General features: G+C 38.3%; 1 protein-coding gene and 1 long non-coding RNA gene across 3 annotated transcripts in view; one reads left to right on the forward strand and one right to left on the reverse strand.

Moving 5' to 3' along the window:
• Plcxd3 (phosphatidylinositol specific phospholipase C X domain containing 3) overlaps window positions 1-21,690 on the forward strand; it is a 145,794-nt gene that overhangs the window by 90,501 nt on the left and 33,603 nt on the right. The window lies entirely within an intron of this gene.
• LOC125396559 (uncharacterized) overlaps window positions 1-21,690 on the reverse strand; it is a 78,048-nt gene that overhangs the window by 19,773 nt on the left and 36,585 nt on the right. Inside the window, exons 4-5 of one of the 2 annotated variants that reach the window (XR_014997033.2) lie at window positions 16,064-16,095; window positions 9,632-9,703 (exon numbers count right to left, since the gene is read on the reverse strand). This is a non-coding gene — a long non-coding RNA (uncharacterized LOC125396559). The remainder of the gene's footprint in view (window positions 1-9,631; window positions 9,704-16,063; window positions 16,096-21,690) is intronic. The other variant, XR_014997032.2, reaches the window with a different exon arrangement.

The raw sequence follows: 21,690 nt of genomic DNA on the forward strand, positions 1-21,690 counted from the left end.
TCACCAACTGTACCTTCTTTCTGTGGTCTCTCTTCCATGTGCCTCTTTCCTTATATGGATAAAACTATACTGAACTGGGGCCTGCCTTGATTAATTCGTCTTAATTTGATTAGTTCTACAAGCATCTTTCTCTCAAAATAACATCATGTTCATTGAACTTTGGCATATCTTCTGTGATACATATCTATGTGTAACAATATATATTCTGCATCCAACAGCAAGCCTTGTCCCCTGATTATGATACTCCTTTATGTATTTGTGTAGCACTCCACACATTAGAAGGCTCTTGCTTTGCTATTTGCAGCGTTTTTATGTACTGAATGCCATTTAATATTTAACAACCATGAGAAGTAAATATCATACAGATTAAAAAACAGGTCTAGGAAAATATAATACTTTCCCCTAGGCTTCTTCATCAGTGAATGAGAAAACAGGTGCTTGATTCTGACCCATCCTCAAGCCACATCTTGTACCTTATAAGTTACATAGTCTGCCTTTTTAGGAAGGTTTGTTCTCCAATGAGACGGCATGCCATTGGTCAAGACTGGCTAACAAGGTAGAGCCATGATCACCTGTGAGGAATTATTTGAAACATCACCAAAGATCTCTGTTACTTTCACCAAAGAGAATAATAGCATGCAGAACCATGCATACCATTTATTTCAGTTAAAATATTAATTAATGTTAACATAAGAAGAGAGTACCCACATTCTTTTCATAGAATGTACTTTAGTCTTTTAATTGATAGTTTGAATTGTGCTAATGGGACGGAATGGACGATTTGGTTAGAGTCAAAGGCTTGTGTGGAAAGATACAAAAATGAGGAGAAGAACTATGAAGTAAAAATAGCGTGGGTGATCCTGAGGAATATCATGATGTACGGACATCGGCAGTGGGAGAATCTTTAGATGATAAGAGTATAGTTGAAACCGATATTGTAACTAAGCTGCAGAGAACTTTATCGAGCAAGGGGTACAGAGCTAGCTGTTGATGTCCGACAGTTAAGTGATCACAAGTGCTTTTAGATAATAATTGTTGCAGACTGCAAGATAGAATGAGGGTAAGGGGGTAAGTGGCTTAGACTACTTTTGGCAAGCTAGTCCACATTAAGAGAGGCTGTAAGGAGAACTTGAAAGAGAACGATGTGTAATAGAGCATAAGATCATGGAGTGACTGGTTAGCTATGAGCTAAGAATGAGAGAAGAAAGGACAAGGTTTTTGATTGACAAACAGAATGGTGGACCATATACCAAAGCAGTAACTAAAAACAGTCGAGGGTAGTAAAAGGAGACTATGTAGTTAGAGTCATGCTAAGTTTGTTTTGTTTTGTTTTTAGTTTTTCAAGATAGGGTTTCTCTGTAGCTTTGTAGCCTGGCCTCAAACTCACAGAGATCCACCTGCCTCTGCCTCCCAAGTGCTGAGATTAAAGGCGTGTGCCACCACCGCCCGGTGAGTTATGCTAAGTTTAAAAGTCATTTAAAGTATGCAAATAGATGTAGCCAATTGAGCATTAAAATTAAAAGCCAACTCATTTGGAGCTATTGTCACTTACGGATAGGGAGAGGCACAGATCACGAGAGTGGAATAGTCTTCCTTACAGAATCATAGCTTTCTTGTTGTTCACATACTAGCTGGGATCTCCACATGCTTTGAGATTTAAACACAATTGCAAAGCATCCATTTTATACCTACAGCACTGAAATCTCTTCCATGTCACTTCCTGTAATGTCTACCTTTCTTCTCATAAAACTTGATCCTACACAATCTGTCCACGCATTCCATTGCTCTAGACTCAGTGTCTTCCACGATTTTTAGATATTACTGAAGATCTATGGTTCTAAAAGAAATTGCATAATCACTGTAATGCACATAATTGGAAAAGTAAGTTCAGCGTTTTGTCTGTAATTTTAAGACTTCCCCTGAGATATCTCCTCTGACGACTTGTATATGACTTTGTATCTTTGCCAAACACCCTCTGGTGGAATCTGCTCTTTCTCCCATCCCTCCTCTTCTCACTACTTTCCTTTGCTTACACTCTAACTGCCTTTGAGAGCTCACACCCTTCTCCCAGATGATTAAGGCTAAACTCACTTAGTTCCATCAAAATATCCCAAATCAAGAAAGATTTTCATCTAATAGCACTACTTTCCACAAAGACTAGCTGATCTGGTAAATGACTACTTGACCTCTCACCAAATTAGCAAGCAAGTGATTAATGTACATATAAGTATGTGCTATTTTAGTAATTGTATCCCATAAGGTCTCCACGTTTTGATGAAACCCTGGGGTCTCACTGAAAATAGCAAAGAAACAGAGAAATCCCCAGGCTAAACTGATACCATTTTTTGCCATTCTGCCTCCATCTTGGCAGAAAGAAACTGTATCTTTAACTTTTATATTTTAGGAATGGCATAAGTCTCCCTATGATCTCTTTAAGTTTACAAGAGCACACCCATTTCAATATATAATTCTCTATTTAAGAAAACATTTACCTATACTACAAGACTGTTTTGCCTTTCGGCCAAGATCCATTCCATGGTTCCCCAGGTAAGAAAACAGTCTTTGAAAAACCCACAAAGAACATACACAGAGGGAATGGTTTTTATTTACCTTTCTATAGCATTTGATGTACTTTGCATGCTTCTAAGTCATACTTAAACTGCTTTCTGGCTATTTATGCTCTGGTATGCTACTAGAAAGGAGGGCTTGTAGAGATAAAAATATTAAATGTTAGAAAAGTACAGAAGACTGTATTTTACACAGTTCTCCCAAGAGTCACAATGCACATTACCATATAAAAGACACTTACAAATATTTTATTGAAGAATCCTGTTTTGATTTAACTAATAGTGTTTTCCACACACTTTTTTGGGATAATATTTACTAAGAACTGATTAAATTAATTGTGAAGAACTGTCTTCAACGATCTGTTCTAACTCAGTATCTCTCACTTGCTTGAGGCTTACATATTTGGAATGGTAGAACAATAGGACCAAAAAGAGAAAGATAAGCATGGGAAAAGGCAGAAAGGGAGAGAGGAAGACCCTAGAGGTGTGACTTGTTCTTTTTGAGGTCTTTATCGAGCCTTGAGTGTCATTTGCTCAAGCCCTTCCCCACCTTAATTAAATCAAAATTAAAACTTTAGTGAATTCTAACTTTGCTTCAAAAGAATAAAGAAAAGAAAAAGGGGATTTAATAAAAAGAAAAAAAGGATCCTATAGGTAGAATCAAATTTTTTCCTCTAAGATCGTACAAGTGACTTGCCACTGGTTTAAAGATCCATCAGCCTTGTAACTTGGCTACCATACTAGTGTTACGAGCGTTTTCCAACCGTGTGTTGTCTTCTACATACTAGAGTCACCTGCATTTTACAGTTGCATTGCTGGATTGAATGCAGTGTTAATGTGAAACCTGAGTTTTTGCTTTATTACCTTTGTTGAAGGAGAGGGACCTTCTAGCTTTCTGGAAAATGCCCCTTTCTGGCCTTGACTTGTGGCCAGCAGAGGTTATTTGCCTCCCTCTAAAAGAGGGAGTGAATGGTCATTTTTGTTGCCATTTCTTCAGATCAAGGGAAGAAGCATAAAAACAGACTGATGTTTTCAGCTATTTCATTCTGCCACTGGACAGCTCTTCACCCCAAAAGTTTTATGTGAGAACCGAAAGACACAATGAACTTTTCTATGATCCAAAGCAAAGTCACCACGCAATCATCAGCCATGGGACTCAAGAATTCACATCTAAAACTTTGAAGTTTGAACTGAATCCTGAATTAGATGAGCTTTCTTTTTCCTCTCCAGCAATCTTTTCTAATAGCTTGGTTAATGAAATCTCAAGCATGTGGGCAGAGAAGCTGGTGGCTGGAACTGCGGGTGACTTTCAGGGAAACTAAGCCCAGCCTGAACCCAAGGACTTCAGCTTTCAGTTTGCCCATCAGTCCTAAAAACTACACATGTGTTTTCGGTACTTCAGCAATGCCGAAAGACACAGATTTTTATTTCTTAAAGACCTATTTTTAATTTATTTTCCAAACACCAGCTTTTACACCTCACCCCCACGAAATTCACACATTCTTAAAAAGAAGGTGTACATCTTGAGTCGATTCCTTTCCTGATATGTGGAAGTTTATTAGACTACTGCTTTTTGTTTTTTCTTTTTGTTAAAGTAAGTATCACTTGTCAGATTTTAGGAGACAATGTATCTCTCTGTAAGTAAATTAACATTGTCCAGTACACTGTATGATCACAATAATCATGCTGTGCTATTGTCAATAGTCTTAAGGTGACTTCTGTTGGGTGTTAGAGTAAACTGTTTTACATGCATTATTTGATTTGACATTCATAAAATCTTTCAGGTGCTGGCATATTGCTATCCCATTTTTAAAATGCAAGAATCAAGTATTAGAAGCTTTAGACAACTTTACCTCATAGTGTAGCCAAGAAAGTGTAGACCCAAAACTTAAATCCAAGTTGCCGTGTTTATGAATTCCTGTTTGCATACCTATTCTGCTCTGAACACTGTATTTCAAGTGTGTGGCAGCAGAAAATCTTAAAGCCACCACACTGTGTTATCTCCCTGCTATTGTAAAGCTCTAAAATTTGACTGCAATTTTATTTAGATTTCATTGAATGGTAGTAGCCAAACCAAATTTGGCAATATATTCAAGCGGACTAGATTCAATTTAGTATTTATCTGTTAAGGGTTCTGAAGAATGAGGTATATTAAGTGGTGTGAGGTCTGTTAAAATCAGTTAGATACCATTGTTACATCACACATCATGTAAATTTGAAATCGAATATGCATAACTGAAGCACAAATTGCATAATAGTAGTAAGAGAATTAAAGATCAAAACTAGAGTTACAGGAATGAAGCCTAGTGCCTAGAAATGTTTTGGTTGGTTTTAAAGACAGGATGCCATTGTGACAAGCAAAGACAAATTTAGCGGGTGGCTTCCCAGGCTACAGAAATAGAAAACACTAAGTACAGGCATGGAACATCTTGGCATCAAAGACAGAGTTGATCACCAAAGAGTGATTTCAATGGAACATGAAACATAAGGGAATAACTTACTATTATTGGATCATCTAAGTTTGCTAATAGGTGTTCAGGGGAGTTAGATTCTTATACTTTCATACAGATGGAGGAGGTAGGGGTGCTTGAGTATTGTATTTCAAGAAAATGGCTCAGGTCCTTGAGAAACAAAATTTGGGGACAAAGAGAAAATTATATCTTAAGAAGGGAGAGAAATAGTTTGCAATTGCAAATTTTCTAGTGCTCTAAGAATTAGGATGTCAAAGATTGTCAAAATAAAATCTCTCTAAAATTTAGTCACTGAGAGGAGCACTAAGGTCATCTTGGGGAAAGTTTACAGATAAAATGAATGTGTTAATTAGGCTTCACACATCAATAAAATTTACAGAAAAAATAAACTCACAATAAGGTGGGAAACAAAAACACAGAAGATAGTTATCGGGAAACTGAAGGGAAGATTTTATGACTAAATTAAATCAGTGTTGTATTAAAAGGAAATTGAATGGTCTGATCAGAACTGAATTTTGAGGATAAAAATAACTCCAATATGTAGGTTGGCTGAGGAAGGGGGAAACTGAAGTTACACTCACCTGAAGCAGTTCCAAAGTCGAAATAGTAAGACATGTTAGCACAGTGACTTAATTCTACTGGCTGTGCTACCCATTAGAATCCTGGGAAATCCTCATAGCATCATTCTAGGTGAACAAGCATTCCGTAGAGATACAAAATGGGCCAGCTCTGACTATCAAATTCCAGTGGATAGTCATCTCCCTGCCTGTGATGAAGAAAATCCATGTAGCTGTTGTATATACCCTATTAGTCAGCTGGGCGAACATGGGGAAGCAATTGCAGCTACCCAGCTGCTGTAATGTGCCAGGTACTGTGCTGTATGCTCTGTATGAATCATGTCTGTTGGCTCCTTACAGTCTACCAACACAGGTATGAGTAGATGGATACTGTAATACTTATTTATAATCACAGCATTTAGAAGGCAGAGGAAGAATATCGTTAATCTGTGGCCAGCCTGGGTTGAATATTGAAAACTCAATCTAAAAAACAACAAGTAAAAGAACACAAACAAAACAAAAATTAAAGTAACGGCGAAAGAAAGAAGTACAGGAAATAGGAAGAGAGTAATAGTGAATCTATTAGGGATAAAAATTTGAGACTAAATTTCTAGTATGTAACTCAAAAATTTTCATAATTCCCCAAAATTATGGTGTGAGAGATGACTTAGCTGTTTAAAAACTGGCTGCTTTTTCAGAGAACTTGGGTTTGATTCTTAGCATTCACAGTAAGTGAGAACTCTCCCTAACTCCAGTTCCCGGGGATCCTTGTATCCTTTCCTGATCTCTGTGGGCACTGCATGCACGTGGTGCACATATACACACGCAAGCAGGCCAAACCCATAAATATAAACCATGCAGGCAGGTCAACCCCATAAATAGAAAGCAAAATTTATCAAGTCCTGAAAGCACTATAATTAATAAATTAGGGTTCTTTTATGGGTCTATTTCACCTTCAACTCCATCCTTATTCTTTCAAATCTCCACAGTTTAGCACTCGGTGTCTGTTAATATGTTGTGTGTTTATACGGGGAGGCAAATGCAGAAGAAGGTGGAGCATTCAAAGAAGGGGTGGGCAAAGCCATGAGGAAAGGAGGTCTGAAGTGAGTGAAACAGGATTCCGGCATGGGACTCCTGAAGATCACTGATAAAGAACAACCAAATGGGTAGGAAACTCAGAGATGACTAAGTTCAGTCCTTCTTGCCTTTTATCCATTTACCATCTGGCCCCTTCTGATTTAGTAAGAAAGTTGAGACCCACATGGATGCTGAAGTGCAAGGTCGTAGGAACAATAGGCAGCTTGGAAGTATGATGGTCAGAGGAGGAATATAAAGTCCAAGGAAAGCCAGAGAGCATCAAGGCACAGAAAGCACCAGGAATGCATAAGCTGGTTGTCAATCTGCACATAATAGTGTGCCCTGGATCACGGATGCTTGTGGTACCCGACTCATCATGGAGCCTGATGGCTGTAGTACCAATGTTTGCTGGGCCTATCTCCTCTGAGCTCTCTGGTTCTGTGCTAGGAAGCGAGTCAACTTGTCATTCTTGTCCAGTGGGAATACAGTCAAGCTTGTGAGTCTCCTGCTGTTCTATTTACAGTTTATTGTCTGGAAGCTGTTCAGCTCCAATAGCAGACGTCGTAGCAGCATTCGGGAGCCAAGAAAAGCTTCACCAAGAGGCTAAGTATGAGAATGTTTCCAAGTTAGCTGCAAAGTGGCCTGAGGCAGTGCTAGCTACATGAAGAGTCACCTGTTGTCACTACCCCCACCAAGGACTTGCCATCTACTAGGTCGTCAGACTAGTAGAGCAACTAGTAATAGATTTTCTATTCACCAGAAGGACAATGGTGTCTCCTTGGTTACCTATGTCTAAGGGACAAGAACAATAGTGGCATTATGGAAAGGTGTTGATGATTCATTTCGCATATGAAATATTGTTAGTATCACATTATTAGTACCAAAGACAGCTTAAGAAATTGAAGGTCAGAAGAATGAAATAATTTACTTTGGCACTGAAGGCCGAGTTGTGTTCAATTCAGATGCCAGCTTTTCTGAACCAGTGTGAAAGGATTCTAGTGGAGAAATCAAAAGGAAGTTCCAGAAAGCAATCCATCCCCAGCTCAGAGCTTGGCAGTATGGAACATGTTTACAGTGACATTATTAAAATGCAAATTTCTGAATGCCTCCCTCAGAGACTGAGTCAACAGTCTGTGATTCAAAAATTGTCACTTTTAAGACTCCAGTGAGCCTGCATAACATATCCACTTTGAGTAGTGTTGCTCATGGGTGTACTTTAGCATACCAAGTCTGGGAAGAGCCAGTCTCTAGGTCCACGATGACTCTCTTCTATAGACTCAGGTAGTGTTCCCATAAGCTGGTCATAGTCTCTTTATTCAAAAGCTCCAAATACAAGTTTCTGGCTGTTGAGTCTTTCACTTAGGTGCCTACAAGTGATTTCATTCCCGTTGGCACTTTCTCTCCTATGCCACTCAAAAGTGGAACCTTGTGCTTGATTCCAGGGTTATTATGAAGTTAAAAGCATAAAACAAGGATTCCTCCAAGGAATCGTTGTTCCCCTCTCTAGAAATCACATTTCCTCTCATTCCAGGAGCTTACTAATTTTCAAGTTCTGTATTTCCACTACATCAATTAATATCATGGTTCTTTGCATCCCACTTGTCCCCTAGGATGATTTCAACCAATATGACGAGAAGGAAGTGGAATGAGGAGCAGGAAAGGGGGAAAGAAATTTGCTGTTGTTGTTGTTAATAAGTGTCTTCACCGTAAGACTCTGTGACATGCAGTAACTTCAGCATGGATCTTTCTGTAATATGGAAGACATGTTCTCTGCGAATCTCTTTGATTTAACAGCTTTATCCTAAGAAATTTTGAAATTAAGCATCTCTCTCTTCCATTCAGCTGATGACATGCAAGCAAACATAGACACCTTTCATTGTCCATGTGAGCAACGTCAAAGACTGGAAGGGATTCCAAGCCATTGGGAAGTCAGATCCATTCCATTTATATTAAGGGTGTGTTTGTGGGTATGAGAGAGCGTTACGGAAATGGAAAGAGAGAATATGTCTTGTGATAGAGAGTTGTGTGCTTTAGTAATTCTTGCCAGATTCCATTTTTCGTATGTAGAATTTCTGGGGCAAGTGAACTTAATGTGGAAAAGGAACTAGACTAGTATATAATCATAATTCTTTCTATAAATAGATATAGATAGCTTAGCTATAGAGATACGTAGATATCACAGGACACTGAGAGGAAGGAGGCAGATGGGAGTACAGAGGGAATAAAGAAGGTAAGTGTCCAGGGAGCACAGATATTTCATTAAGTAGATTGCAATACATCTGTTGGGTACTTCACTCTGCGAGTAAGGTATTAGGGAGATTTTGGGGGGGCTTTTATTTTATTTATTTTGGATTTATTACTGGTAGAAAGCAAGGTATATCTGATTCAAGAGAATCAGATCTCTGGCCCTCACAGGTCACATTCTGAGCCACGAAGAAGAGGCCTTCAGGTTTTTAGGACAGCTCCTTCTTTCTACTTTATGAAGACAGGACTCCTAAAGTGGGCCACAGGCCCATTCAATTGAAAATTCATTCAAGGTGTGACAAGCACATTCTAGCAAGAACTAAAATGGAAGCTGTAGTGTGAAAGGGCCGAGAGTTCTGTAATTACCCTTTGGAGAAGATTTCTCAGTTTCAGTGCATAGCAGGGCATGCTGGGTTTGTCTACTTGTTGCAGTGAGCGGGAACAAGCCGGAAGAGGGACCACGAGGCATCCACGAAGGGGATGCTACAAAGGACTTACAGGATGGGGGGCTTAGGACGGGCAATGATGGGGAAGGTTTAAGAAAATACAGATTCTCTTTAGATCGATGCTGTAAGAAAGCAAGGACAGTTCCATAGCTGGTCATCTCAATAAGCTTGATCTGTAAACCAGAATAAAAGGAAACTTACTGGTAATAAAATCATAGTCACTTACTTTGATCAAGAGCTATTTAGTTATTTGTTTATGGCACACAGACCTTGGTTTTGTTCTTCAATAAAATAGAGTAGACAAGTCTTCCTTTTTCATGATCCCAGAGTATTCCAAGAGACTGTGTACAAGAAAAGGGTAACATGACCTATGTGAGCCTCTGTCCTGCTGCTAGTGGCTACTGTTTTGCTGCTTCTGCCATTTTCATTTGGCCTGGAAGCTTTATGGCGAGGGAGGTTTCCTGTGGACTTTGTCTTTGCTGCACTTTTTTTTTTCTTGAAACCACTGGGGCCATATCTATTCCCAAATCCTAGCCCACTCTGATAATGAGATCAGAGTTAATTATACCCCAAACTACTAAAAACACACACTCTTCAACTTGAGCCACACTGAGATTCAATTTCACTCCCTCTGTGATCTAAAGTCTATTGCTACTCATTGGACAACTATGGGGATTGGTTTTGAGGAAGTGTAAGGATTTCTCGGCTGGTGGAGATTGGAAGCTGAATTTGGGGGGAACTGTCAAAGCTAGAGACCTTTCTGCCCTGTGGAACTCAGTATTCCAACTTCAAGGTCTTTCAGCTCTTGCAGGCCACAAAGAGGCAGGAAATGGAAAGGAACCGCATCATGTGCTTATGAGACCGGGGTGATTCATCCTGATGAGGCACCTACACACTGTCATAACTTAACCCCAGTTGTTTGCCTCCCTTTATGCCAGATACGAGGATATGTTAGGAGGTGAATGGATGTCTTGCCATATGCAGATACATTGTGTGTTCTTTGGGCACACAACTCCAAGAGACTGATCTACTTTTGAAAGTCTAAGTGTTTAGTTGCTCGAGGCAAAATGAGCCAAATCCTGTTGCCAAAAGAGGAGACAATTAGGAGCTGCTCTCAGCATCCCCACATGGCGAAGTATCAGAGGCTTGCAACTTGCTAATAGCACTCCAGGCAAGGACAGCTCAGCTTTTAGATCACCAATTCAGCTGAGAACACATTACCTTCTACAATAACGTCAATATAGCAACAGTAATCAAAAGCTGGGAATATGAGCAATTTTCCAAAATATCCAAGCTGGGGGGATTTTTTAGAAGAAAATTCCACACACGGTGGCTACAGCTACAGTTGTCTTTTATATTCAGCTTCATTGATCAAAGCACAGATTTTCTGCATTTGTTCTGCCTTTGGTTGCACCTAGGGTTGAGGAACTTATTTTAAAGTATGAAAAATAATGAGACAAGAATAGCTGGGGAGTTACTTGCCGCAATTGATTTTTTTTTAAAAAAAAAATCAGAAGCAGAGCTTGAATTTTTTGCTTTAAGATATTTTTCCTCCTACACCCTCACCACTCACTTCCCTGTGGTCTCAGCTGTGAAAAGCAGAACAGCGTACAGGTTGTTACAGAGGCTGTGACATCCTGTCTGGGAAGAGCAGTGGGAGGTGGCAACACCGTAATGTGTGATTTCATTAGCAAATGCTAAAAGCACACGTTGCCCTTTGGAAATGAGTGTGAGATCCCGACAGAATGCCCCTGAGTCCACTGTGTGGCCACTTGTTGTCTGAACGCTAAGCAGGAAAGACGTTGCCTATGTTATTTAGCTGAGACTTGAAAATATCGCAGGGAAGAAGATAAATTAAATATAATACTGCCAGGAGTCAATTAGGAACACAGATCTTTCCATTTTGCGGTTTGTTTTGCAGAATTTTCTTCAGGTTATTTTTTTATTCAAATAAAACACTTATAATATGTATCTTATAATCGACAGAATCATAGCAACTTGGTGGGATTTCATTGTTGAATGTAAATTCATTGTTTGCAAATCCATATGGAAATTTAAGAGATATGATGGCATTGTTTCTCAGTGACCTGATGAGTTCATTTTATTCTTGTCCCACGCTTACTGGTTGGCTATTGTAATAATATTTCATTTCTATTTTAATAAATAAAGCTTGCCTTAGGTTCAGAGAGTAAAACAGCTGCCCTGGTCAGCCTTACATACGAGGCAGTGGTGACACACACCTTTAATCCCAGTAGCCACACTAGTTTACCATAGAAACCAGGCAGTAGTGGTGCACGCCTTTAATCCCAGCCCTAGAGAGAACTATAAGAAGGAAGGAGACAGCTCTCACACACAGTCTCATTCTGAGATTCCTGGAGGTAAGATGGCCATTTCAGACTGAGATAGAGATAAGAGCCAGGGTCTGGTTGTTTTGCTTCAGGTTGAACTTGAATTTCTGTCTCTGAGTTTTTTATTAATCATGTTACATTTGGTGAAAGGGTTGGATAAGGAATTTGAGTCTGTTACCGTTCAGGAACAGTGGACTGCCACAGGCGTTTCTGTCTGGCCTTAGTTGACAGAAGGCTTTTATGTGCAGGCACAAACACAATTAGCTGTATGCTTACTCTTCAACACTTCACCCGTGTTCCCATAGGCAAGTAGCCCCCAAATAAGATAGAACTGAGAACTGCTATTTCTTCAGGCTGAAGAAACTCTTTAAAGCTCTGAATGACACGCAGTAACATTTTGATATTTCCATTGCACAAAGTGTGTGTAAAAAATAATTCTTTTAATGGTATGCCATTCTCTACTGCTACTCACACAGGATAGTCTAAATATGGGCGTGTGTGTGTGTGTGTGTGTGTGTGTGTGTGTGTGTGTGTGTGAAGCATATTAGGAGGGGTGAGAGAAGTAATGAAAAAAACATTAAGTCTTCCTTTTTCAACACATATACAATTGCTTTTTTTTTTCCTGCCCATGAAGAGAAGACTAATTTCACAGGCATTATGGTTCTGTCTCCCTGTTGAAGACAGAGACAACCGGCTCCTAAAAGTGTGCCTGCACCTTCTCTCCTACTGTGTTCATGCCCTAGAAGATGCATCATCTTCTTTTATCTTGGTCTGGATATTAGCTTTTCGTTTAGTAAGTTTCCCAGAGGTATTCCGTTGGGAGTAGAAGGAAGTAATTATGAAAGTTATGTTTTGCTCTCAACACTGTGGAGTTTATCTCTCTGTTATTTTCAGCATCTTCTCTGCCTATGACTCCTCTTTAAAAAATCTAGAAAAAACTCATCTATTGGGGACCCGGGGGTGGAGAAAGTGATGCAGTCACTTGGTGACTAAGGTGGTATTCATGCTATTACTTTGAGGATTATGATTTCTCATTTCCAGAGTAGCCCAGAGTGGCTCCCCTGGATGCCTCAGGATGTCTAAGGACAGAGAGAAGCATCTACATATGTATTAAGCTGACTATCCAGCAAACAGGACAATATTAAGGATGTACTCTGCACTTGTAGGAGAAAGAAGAGAGGGATGATGCATTATCCTTATACAGTTTTGCCTCAGAAGTTTGTCCTTGTTTTATAGGACAATGTCTCTGATATGTGGGTATATATAAAAGACACAATTATAGAACTGAACAAGACATAGTTTGCAGAACAAGACATAGTTCAAGTTACTTGAAATTGTAACAATTCTGTAGGGACCAAAAGGACAGATGACAGAAGTGAGGTCTCCACATCTCAGAACAATTGTATGTTGACCTTACCTGCCATTATTTTTTCTTTAAAACATCCTGATTTTTTTCTCTTAAATATTTCAATAGTTAATATTAAGCATTTCTCTTCTTAAATTTTGTTATCCAATCATTGACCTCCAGAAATGGTGTTTTAAAATATCCTTTTATGGGCTGGAGAGATGGTTCATAGGACAGAGTTGTTGTATTCAAGTCCCTGGAACCCTCATAAAAATTCCCGTGTGATGTGGTAGCACACAGCTATAGTGCCAGTGTTGTGGAGGCAGACATAGGAGAATCCTGGAAAGTTTGTTCAGACACGCAATGCTTCTTGTGCTTATTGATGACAGTCAGCATAAGGGAGGCAAAAGCAAAGTCATTGTGTAAGAAGGTTTTCAACCACAAAGTTCGGTAAATTTCTTGAAAATTTGATAACATTATACCTAATATTTTGTTATAGTAATCTGAGATGGGAAAAAAATATGCGTTTAGACCTGCCATTCTTTTTACATAGTTTTTCTGCTAAAATGTACTCTTGGTTGTTAAATACTCACAGCAAGCGGAATAAATGCTCCTATTGAATTAACTTGACAACCAGGAAGTCACTGTTGGGACCTCTGAAAGACAGCTGAGAAGCAACTTTTGCCAAGTGTGATTGGCCTTGGCACAAGTTTTCTCCCCTGTTTCTAGCTTTGCAGTGAGAAGGGACAATTTTACAAAAACTTGGCAAAAAGCAAAGATTTGCTGGCAGTCCCTGCTCCTCTGGTCATGGTTCTGTGAGATCTAATAATGTGGAATGGGGACCGCACCTCTCCCTCAGAAGCACACACATATTCAGTTGCTTTGGTTTTCCTGCCAATTAGACATTTAAGATGTACAAGTCCATCTCCAGGCAACCTCTTCGATGATCTGGTATTCTTTGGTAAAGGAGCCTCAGGCAAGGAGACATTCTAAGTGGCCAAAGAGTACGGTGGGGGAAAACAAGGCTGCTCCTTCAATATCAGAGAAAAATCTATGTACACATTTGTGTTTATGGAAACACAAGGGCATGCTAACATTAGCATCGACCTAGTTAATGATATAAGATTGGGCAGCAAAATTCTCAGCTGTCAGGGTCTCTGAGCCTCTGCAAAATGACATTGGACAATGTCATTTCTTGTGGGGAGTGTCTTGTGGATAAAAGGACCTTCTAAAACATCTGTGGCATCAGGCAGAGGATTCTAGAAGACCCTTTCCCCAAATCAGAAAACATCTGATGTTCAAAACGCCTGCTGCCCAGAGGAAAGCACGCTGACTGAGAGTTGCCTCTGAGCTAAAGACCAGTCAGTGTGTTCCAGTAGTCTACCCTTCTTTGCACGTGTAGACGGAACCAGCAGCTCAAGAGGTAGGGGAACGACAGAATTATCTGTATGGCTTGTTTTCTGCTTAAACAAGCATGACAGAACTCACACACTTTTGGTCTACTGACACCTTCCCGTTAGTCATCTTTGGAATTTACTCATCTAAGTGGTGCTGCAGCAATTTTGGAAGAATTTTAGTGGGGGTGGAGGACTTCTCCATCTTTTCAAAGTGAATTGGTTTTTGGAACAACCTAAGCTCATTCAGAGTCAAGTTCAGTAAACAAGGTGGGTGAGCAAAGTGGATGAGAGAGAGAAAATTCCCAGGGAAACAATAATGAGATCATTCTTATTTCTCTTGTGAGATCCATGAACAGGCCTGAAAGCTGATTTTAGTAGAGGAGTCATGGAAAGGTTGTGAGTCAGCCTTCATGGAAAGGATAAATGAGCAATCGTCTTCATGAGCAACGGTCTGGATGATAGCTCACTTTCAGCTTGTAAGTTTGTGCTATAAACTATTCTATTTTTTAAAAAAATGTACTTTAGAGCAGTATATCATAGAATGAGAAAACAAGAAAAAAATCTGGATTCTTAAAAATGTCTCCTTTTGTTTGTCTAAGGATTATTTGTATAACTCGAATCAATTTTTATACACAGATTTCTACTATACAATGCAATTTTTTCTCGCTTCCTAAAGAATAAGCTCTAGCTCCAGGTCTTCTGAGAGCCTTCCCTTTAGTTAGAGTGTAGACTCTGGGCGGTTTCACCCATCCTAGGGCAGTGTGCTATAGTAAGTCACAATCAGGCATTCACTGGGGTTTTCAATGCGGTGTTGTCATATACCTGCTAACTACACAGGCGGGAAGAAGCCCCTCATTCTGCGTACGCTCTCATTTTCTTAGTTCATTCCCTTCAAGGCACTGGCAAAGAATTGCCCTCCCTTCTATAAATACTCCAAGTCTGCAGTAACAACGGTATTTTTGTTTCAAACTTTTCTCTTTATACAGAGCCTATGTGTTATTGTTGGAATATGCGTCTCTATAACATTACCTTTCTCATGCATATAAAGTACTTTAAACATATTCGCTACCAACCCAACTGTACCTAGCCTCAACTCGCTGCTGGTCGTTATGGTTCTTTCTAGCCATTTTCCTTTAAATCCAGATTCCATATCTGAGAAGAAAACAAACAGTATCTTTCCATATGAAGACTGTCTTATTTCATCAATACAACAATTTCTAGTCCTATTCATTTTCCTGCAAATGATATAATTTCACCTGTCTTTGTGGTAGAATAATACATAATTGCATGTATTCAGAAAATTTTCTTCATCCATTCCTCCACTAGCAGGCCCCTGGCTGATTCCATCCTTGAGTAGACAATAGTAGTTTATTTGAACATATGAATGACAGATTTTTTTATCAGAATTCTAATCTTGTTTCTAAACACTAATCATTACTTTCATTTGAATCCTTACCAAAACAAGAAGATATACCCAATTAAACATTTATGGACACCAATGTTTCAGTAGATATGGTATGTTACTGGTATTTTATTACTAGTTAATAATAATAAACAAAAATAAGTTTTTCTTCTTTCTTTCCTTGAACTATAAAGGTTTTAATGATTTACCTGTAGCCTTGGTTGGTCAGAAACTTCAGTATCTAGAAAAATAGAGGCAGAAAGTGAAATGAAATATTTCCATTTACAACCTAGCTTAGAAATGTTTCTTAATTGAAATTACTACATTGCTGTAAAAAGAAGAATAATATTCATAATCACAAAATAAAATTAATACAACTTTTAGAAAATTTTCTTAAATGTACAATGAAAAATTGAGATTGAAAATGACACATTTTGGATTAATACAAATGATACTTTACACTTGCCCCCATCATACCCCACCAAGCAACTAATGATTCAAATACTCCCATTTTTGCATTACGTGTGGAAAAAAAATTAACCCAAGTCACCCAATCTCACATAGTATCCCAGACAGAAGAAGTAGTATTCAACATACGCTCATCTGACTTTCGAGCCTGTAGTTTCTCATCCCCTATAGAATAATCTGTTTGTTTTCTTTTTGTTTTGTTTTTGATTTGCCTTGCTTATGACAAAGTTGTGAAATTATATGATTCTTTCCTAAAGGAAAACAAATCAGAAATAATAAAGTCTCACATATTTGCTAACAAATGTAAAATTAAAGAGGAGAACATGTTTGCATTTACTTCCAAATTCGAGGGTTTTAAATGAAAAACAAACAAACAAAACTTAAAAGTCCTGGCGGATGAGTAGTATTACACAGTAGGTGAAACAACTCTGAGTCTACTCATTAAATTGTATCCACAATTTCCAATGTTTCAAGGATAAAGGAGAAGACCGTTCAATTTTCAGATTCTCTTCCCCGGTCATCTTTGCTAACTATCGTGGCATAAAAACACGCATGATTTGGATGGCTTGCCCAAAGAGCAGCCATCTTGATCTCTAGATTTCAGCTTTCAGCTGTGAAAATTCTTGTGATTTAAGGGTAGCTTATTAAAGTTATGATAGTTATTTCAATACCAGCACTATAAATCAACTATAATGCTCATTTTGATGGTATTACTTTGATAACACAGAATTTTAAATTTTCAATGAACTGCAGAGATATTTATGAACTGACAACCCTGAAAGGTAGCTTCTAGAAGAGAGGGATAATCATCCCTTTCTTTAGTCTCTTTCTGGAAGTGAACAAGGCCATTTGTCTTGTATTCGTCCTGTCATAACTTCATGTTCCAGTGTGACATAAACTAGTCCAGAGCATTCTGCTATCATAGAGTGGGGCTTAACTCAACTCTTCCTCTTGCTTTTGTGTGACCTTAGGAAAATTTCTTAATGTTCCAAATCCTCAACTCTTCCCCTCTGACATGGAGATAAAATGCACCCAGTCTCATGACTGTTGTGAGGGATGAAGAAATGCTTCATTCTGTAACTGCACAGAGTCAAGACTTGGTAAATATTGACTATTATCACCATTAATAGCACATTTCTGGTGGAACATTCAATGGTGCTTTGCCCATTAAAGGAGAAAATAATTATTTGAAAATGTACTTTCCTAGGAAATGATTTTATTATTGAGTTTAATGAAGTTTACATAGAAAAGAACCCTATTTTAGTCTAGCATATTTGACATTTTCAACAGATGTGGGCATACAGAACAACTACACTGTCAGATATTATATAACCATAGTAACAGGTGTCTTAGGCTTTTGTTTCTCTGTAACACTATTATTACAGAATTTAACTTTATTTGTTATTTTTATTTGATTATGATTATTCTTAGAGATATAAGTAAGTCGATCACATGTTGTAAGGAGAGGGGTCCCTTTGTTTTTCCCAGCCGCCTGACTAGTTTACACCCAAAATAACCACACAGAAATTGTATTAATTAAATCACTGCCTGGCCCATTATCTCTAGCCTCTTATTGGCTAACTCTCACATCTTGATTTAACCCATTTCTGTAGTGTTTTCCTGTTAACTGTATTACAATATTTTAAGGCAAAAAGAGTTACATAATTTTAAAAAATGATTTAGATACTTGTCCTTAAAGAAACTGTTGATAACTTGTGTTAACTGTATAATGTTGACAAATAATTTTTGTGAGAAATATTCCCCCTTCATCAGTCATATTTCTAGTGTCTAACTGCATCAACCATCACAGCATCTCAGGATTTGGTCAAGCTTGTCTGAATAAGCATGGTTGTCATAGCAAAATGGAAAACATGTCATTTAGTCACGAGTAAGTTCCCTGTTATCATGGGCAACAATTTGGTGTGACTGTTGTAATTGTGGGGCTAATTGAAGCAGCTAATGGAGGGCTTTGGCATGTGTGACTTCTGCCCACCCCTCTGTGGGCCCACTGGGATTCTGGTTTAGTGAGCTCTTACCACTTCAGCACATCAGCAGCGACAGGGATAGATCTGTCTCCTATCTCTGACTGTCGCTGCTAAGAAGGCTTTGATGTGAAACATGGTGCTCTATAGGGTCATCTAGTCCAATTTTTATAAAACAGATCCACACAGAATTTGAGAATGTTACTTTTGATGAGAAGAATCTTAACATTTGTATTAATTAAATAGCAAGCAAAAGAAATGCCCCAAAGAAATATACTGTACCTGGATACCAGTAGTATCTATGCTCTTACATCTACACATGCAAAATATTATTCCAAAATCACATTGTAAGTTTTTTCCTAGAACCAAAGTGTCCTATGTTCACAACCATTTATTCCCCCACTGACATAAAGCCTGTTAGCAGCAACATTCATTATTGATGTATATTAGTAAGGGACATCAAGTTTCTCAGGGTTTTTAATCATTTATCATCACCATCATTGTATATCCATACTGTGTGTGCATTTGTGGTATGTGTCTAAAGGAGGGCACATGCATGCTAGAGTGCTTATATGCCACAGCAAGCTTGTGGGATTAGAGGACAGCATTTGTGTGTTGCTTCTTTCTTTTAAACATGGGTTCTAGGATTCAGACTCAAGATATTAAGTGTGTTTACCTGCTGAGATGCCCATATTCTTCTGGAGAAGTGATTGAATAGCAAAGATAAATGGTCTGGTTGTATAGTAATTTCATGTAAATTAAGAGTGCAGTCAGAGAAGGCATATGAAGTGGAAATAAGCAGTCTCTGATATTTGGTGGGGAAATATTTTCTTCTTATGATGATGTCACATGGACCAAATTGCAACATAGGCAGCATTCTCCAAAGCCCACATATGAGGAACCAGAGTCCTCTTTTATGTGGAAGCCACTGTTGTAACCAGACCTCTTGGACAGGATAGAAAACAAAACAAGATTAGGTGAACTAAGCAACGCTTCTTTCCTTTGAATGTAGTTCAATGAACTTTCTCTAGTTCAATGCACTAGAGCAAAAAAAATCCTAGAATAGATTTTTAGATCCCAGAACTGGTAGTGAGATTCTCTTTCTGAAAGAGATTTGGGTAGAATATGAGTGGCCATTGACAACTCCAGACAGGTAAGTTTCAAGTAAAGGTTGCAGCATTGGTTTAAATCAGAAAGCTTCGAGTAGATATGTACTGTATAATGTCACCATTTAAAAAAAAAAGTCTAAACTTTCAAAGGTAACCAAGCAAAACAGATGTGTCTAGCACCCCCCCCTTTCTGCTGAAAAGACATCATTTCAGGTGGTACGCAATTCTCTATGACTCTGTTCATTTTAAAATCTGACATCTATGATATGAGAATTATTTACATTACAAAGTCTGATTTTGGGTTAGGAAAAGTAATACATAAGACTCCATGTGTATTCTTTTTCCCTGTCAAGGATCTGAGAGACCCTTGATTTTGTACTCTTAGTAGACTGAGGCCTGGTGGCAGTCCAGGGTTACAAGAGGGAAGAAATTAAGATATGATGAATTTTGTATAGGAATATTCGTGGATGTATTTGGGCTATCAGAAGCATAGTATATTATATATGTATTTTGATGATACTTCTAAATTTCCAGAGAAATTCATGTGTCTGGAGGTAAGAAGTTACACGTTTTACTCAGAAAATTTTGTCTTTCTGCTATTGAAATACAGTTTTTGAGATTAGAGCAAGAATCCATTTTAGAGACAGAAAGGAGGTGTATAACATAAAAACTCTCTTCTGTATTTCTCATTAAAAAGCAAAAGCTTTGTTGAGAAGAGTGGGAAATGAATGGAAGCTTAAATTTAAGGATACAATAAATCAGATTTGGATTTAGACACATCACTCCACAGAAGTATGAATAATTTCAAATGAGATTATACCACATGCAAAGAGACAAGAGAAGATATTCCTGACCCAGATCTCCAGTGAGACAAAAGCTTCCTATGTCTTTGTCCCTAGGATGTAGATAGATAGCAGGTGGTTAATATATGTTTGCCCATGAGAGACTGTGGTGCCACCTGAGAAATCACGTGATGATGAATGGAACTGAGTGGTAGTAACAAGGATTTGAAGAGGTAACCAGAAACTAAAAATATACCAGTGATGTAGAACCAACAATAGTTTAATTCGTGTTTTCCAGAGATCAGGGGGAAAAGTTTAAAAAGGACAAAGTAAATATAGATTCCTGCCTCAGTCACAATGGTACTCTTCACTGAGATCATAAATATTTGGTGAAGGAGAGAATAATACATTAATGGAAGCACAGGTAAGAAGTTAGTAGAACATTCAGGCCGTAGTGATCCGAAAACCTCCTGTGTCTACAGATCCTGTTCCCTACAGTGCAGAATGGAATAAACTGTGCAGATAACTTGAGACATCAAAAATCTGAGGGAAGAATTTAGAATTAAAAAAGAAGTGGATGAGATTGTGGCAACAGTCGTTTTAAGTCTGGGGAGTAGAAAAGTGGTAGAAAAAAATAGAAGGTGCCAGTTTCTGAAAGGAAATAGAAAAGTTGGAAGGAGGATGATTTTTCATAAGCCAGTATAGGCTATTTAAAGAAGAAACATACATCACTGGCATTGAAGATATAAACATAAAAGAAATGCAGTCTGTCTCTAGAGAAACTCACGTTCTAGGGAAAAGGAAGACAATTCAGCAATAATTCAGATGTAGAGAGACATGAAATAGTGCTTTGGACCAGTGAAAAGATTTCTCTATCAATCTTTCTACTCGTAAGTCTAAAGCTAGAACAAAGTTAGAAGTTGACGCATATGCAGCAATTGCTGACCCAGAGTGCTTTTTATAACACAACTTTGTATTATCATCTGGCATTTTGTTTATTATTTGATTTTTTAAATAAAACTCAAGCTCTACAAAAAAAAGCAAAAAACAAAAAAAACCACTGAAGTCAGTGAATCCATTTTGCTGTCTTGTGTATTCCCAATGCCTAAAACAATTTCTGTCATGGAATCAGTATTCATTAACTACTTGTTGCATGAATAAAAATACTACTAATAAAACTATTGTCCTTACACCAGTCTCAGGAAAGCTTATTTGAAAAATCTGATAGGAATTTAATTTCTTATTGTCTTCTGTTTGTCCTAAAATACTGATTTTTGTTTGAGAGTTTTATCTATCTATCTATCTATCTATCTATCTATCTATCTATTCATTTATTTATTGGTTTTTCGAGACAGGGTTTCTATGTGGCTTTGAAGCCTGTCCTGAAACTAGTTCTTGTAGACCAGGCTGGCCTCAAACTCACAAAGATCCTCCCGCCTCTGCCTCCCGCTTGCTGGCAATTAAAGGCGTGTACCACCACCGCCCAGCTGTCTGA

This window comes from Myodes glareolus, chromosome 15 (genome assembly GCF_982192425.1).
Source record: "Myodes glareolus chromosome 15, mMyoGla1.1, whole genome shotgun sequence".
In the NCBI taxonomy this organism is placed as follows: domain Eukaryota; kingdom Metazoa; phylum Chordata; class Mammalia; order Rodentia; family Cricetidae; genus Myodes; species Myodes glareolus.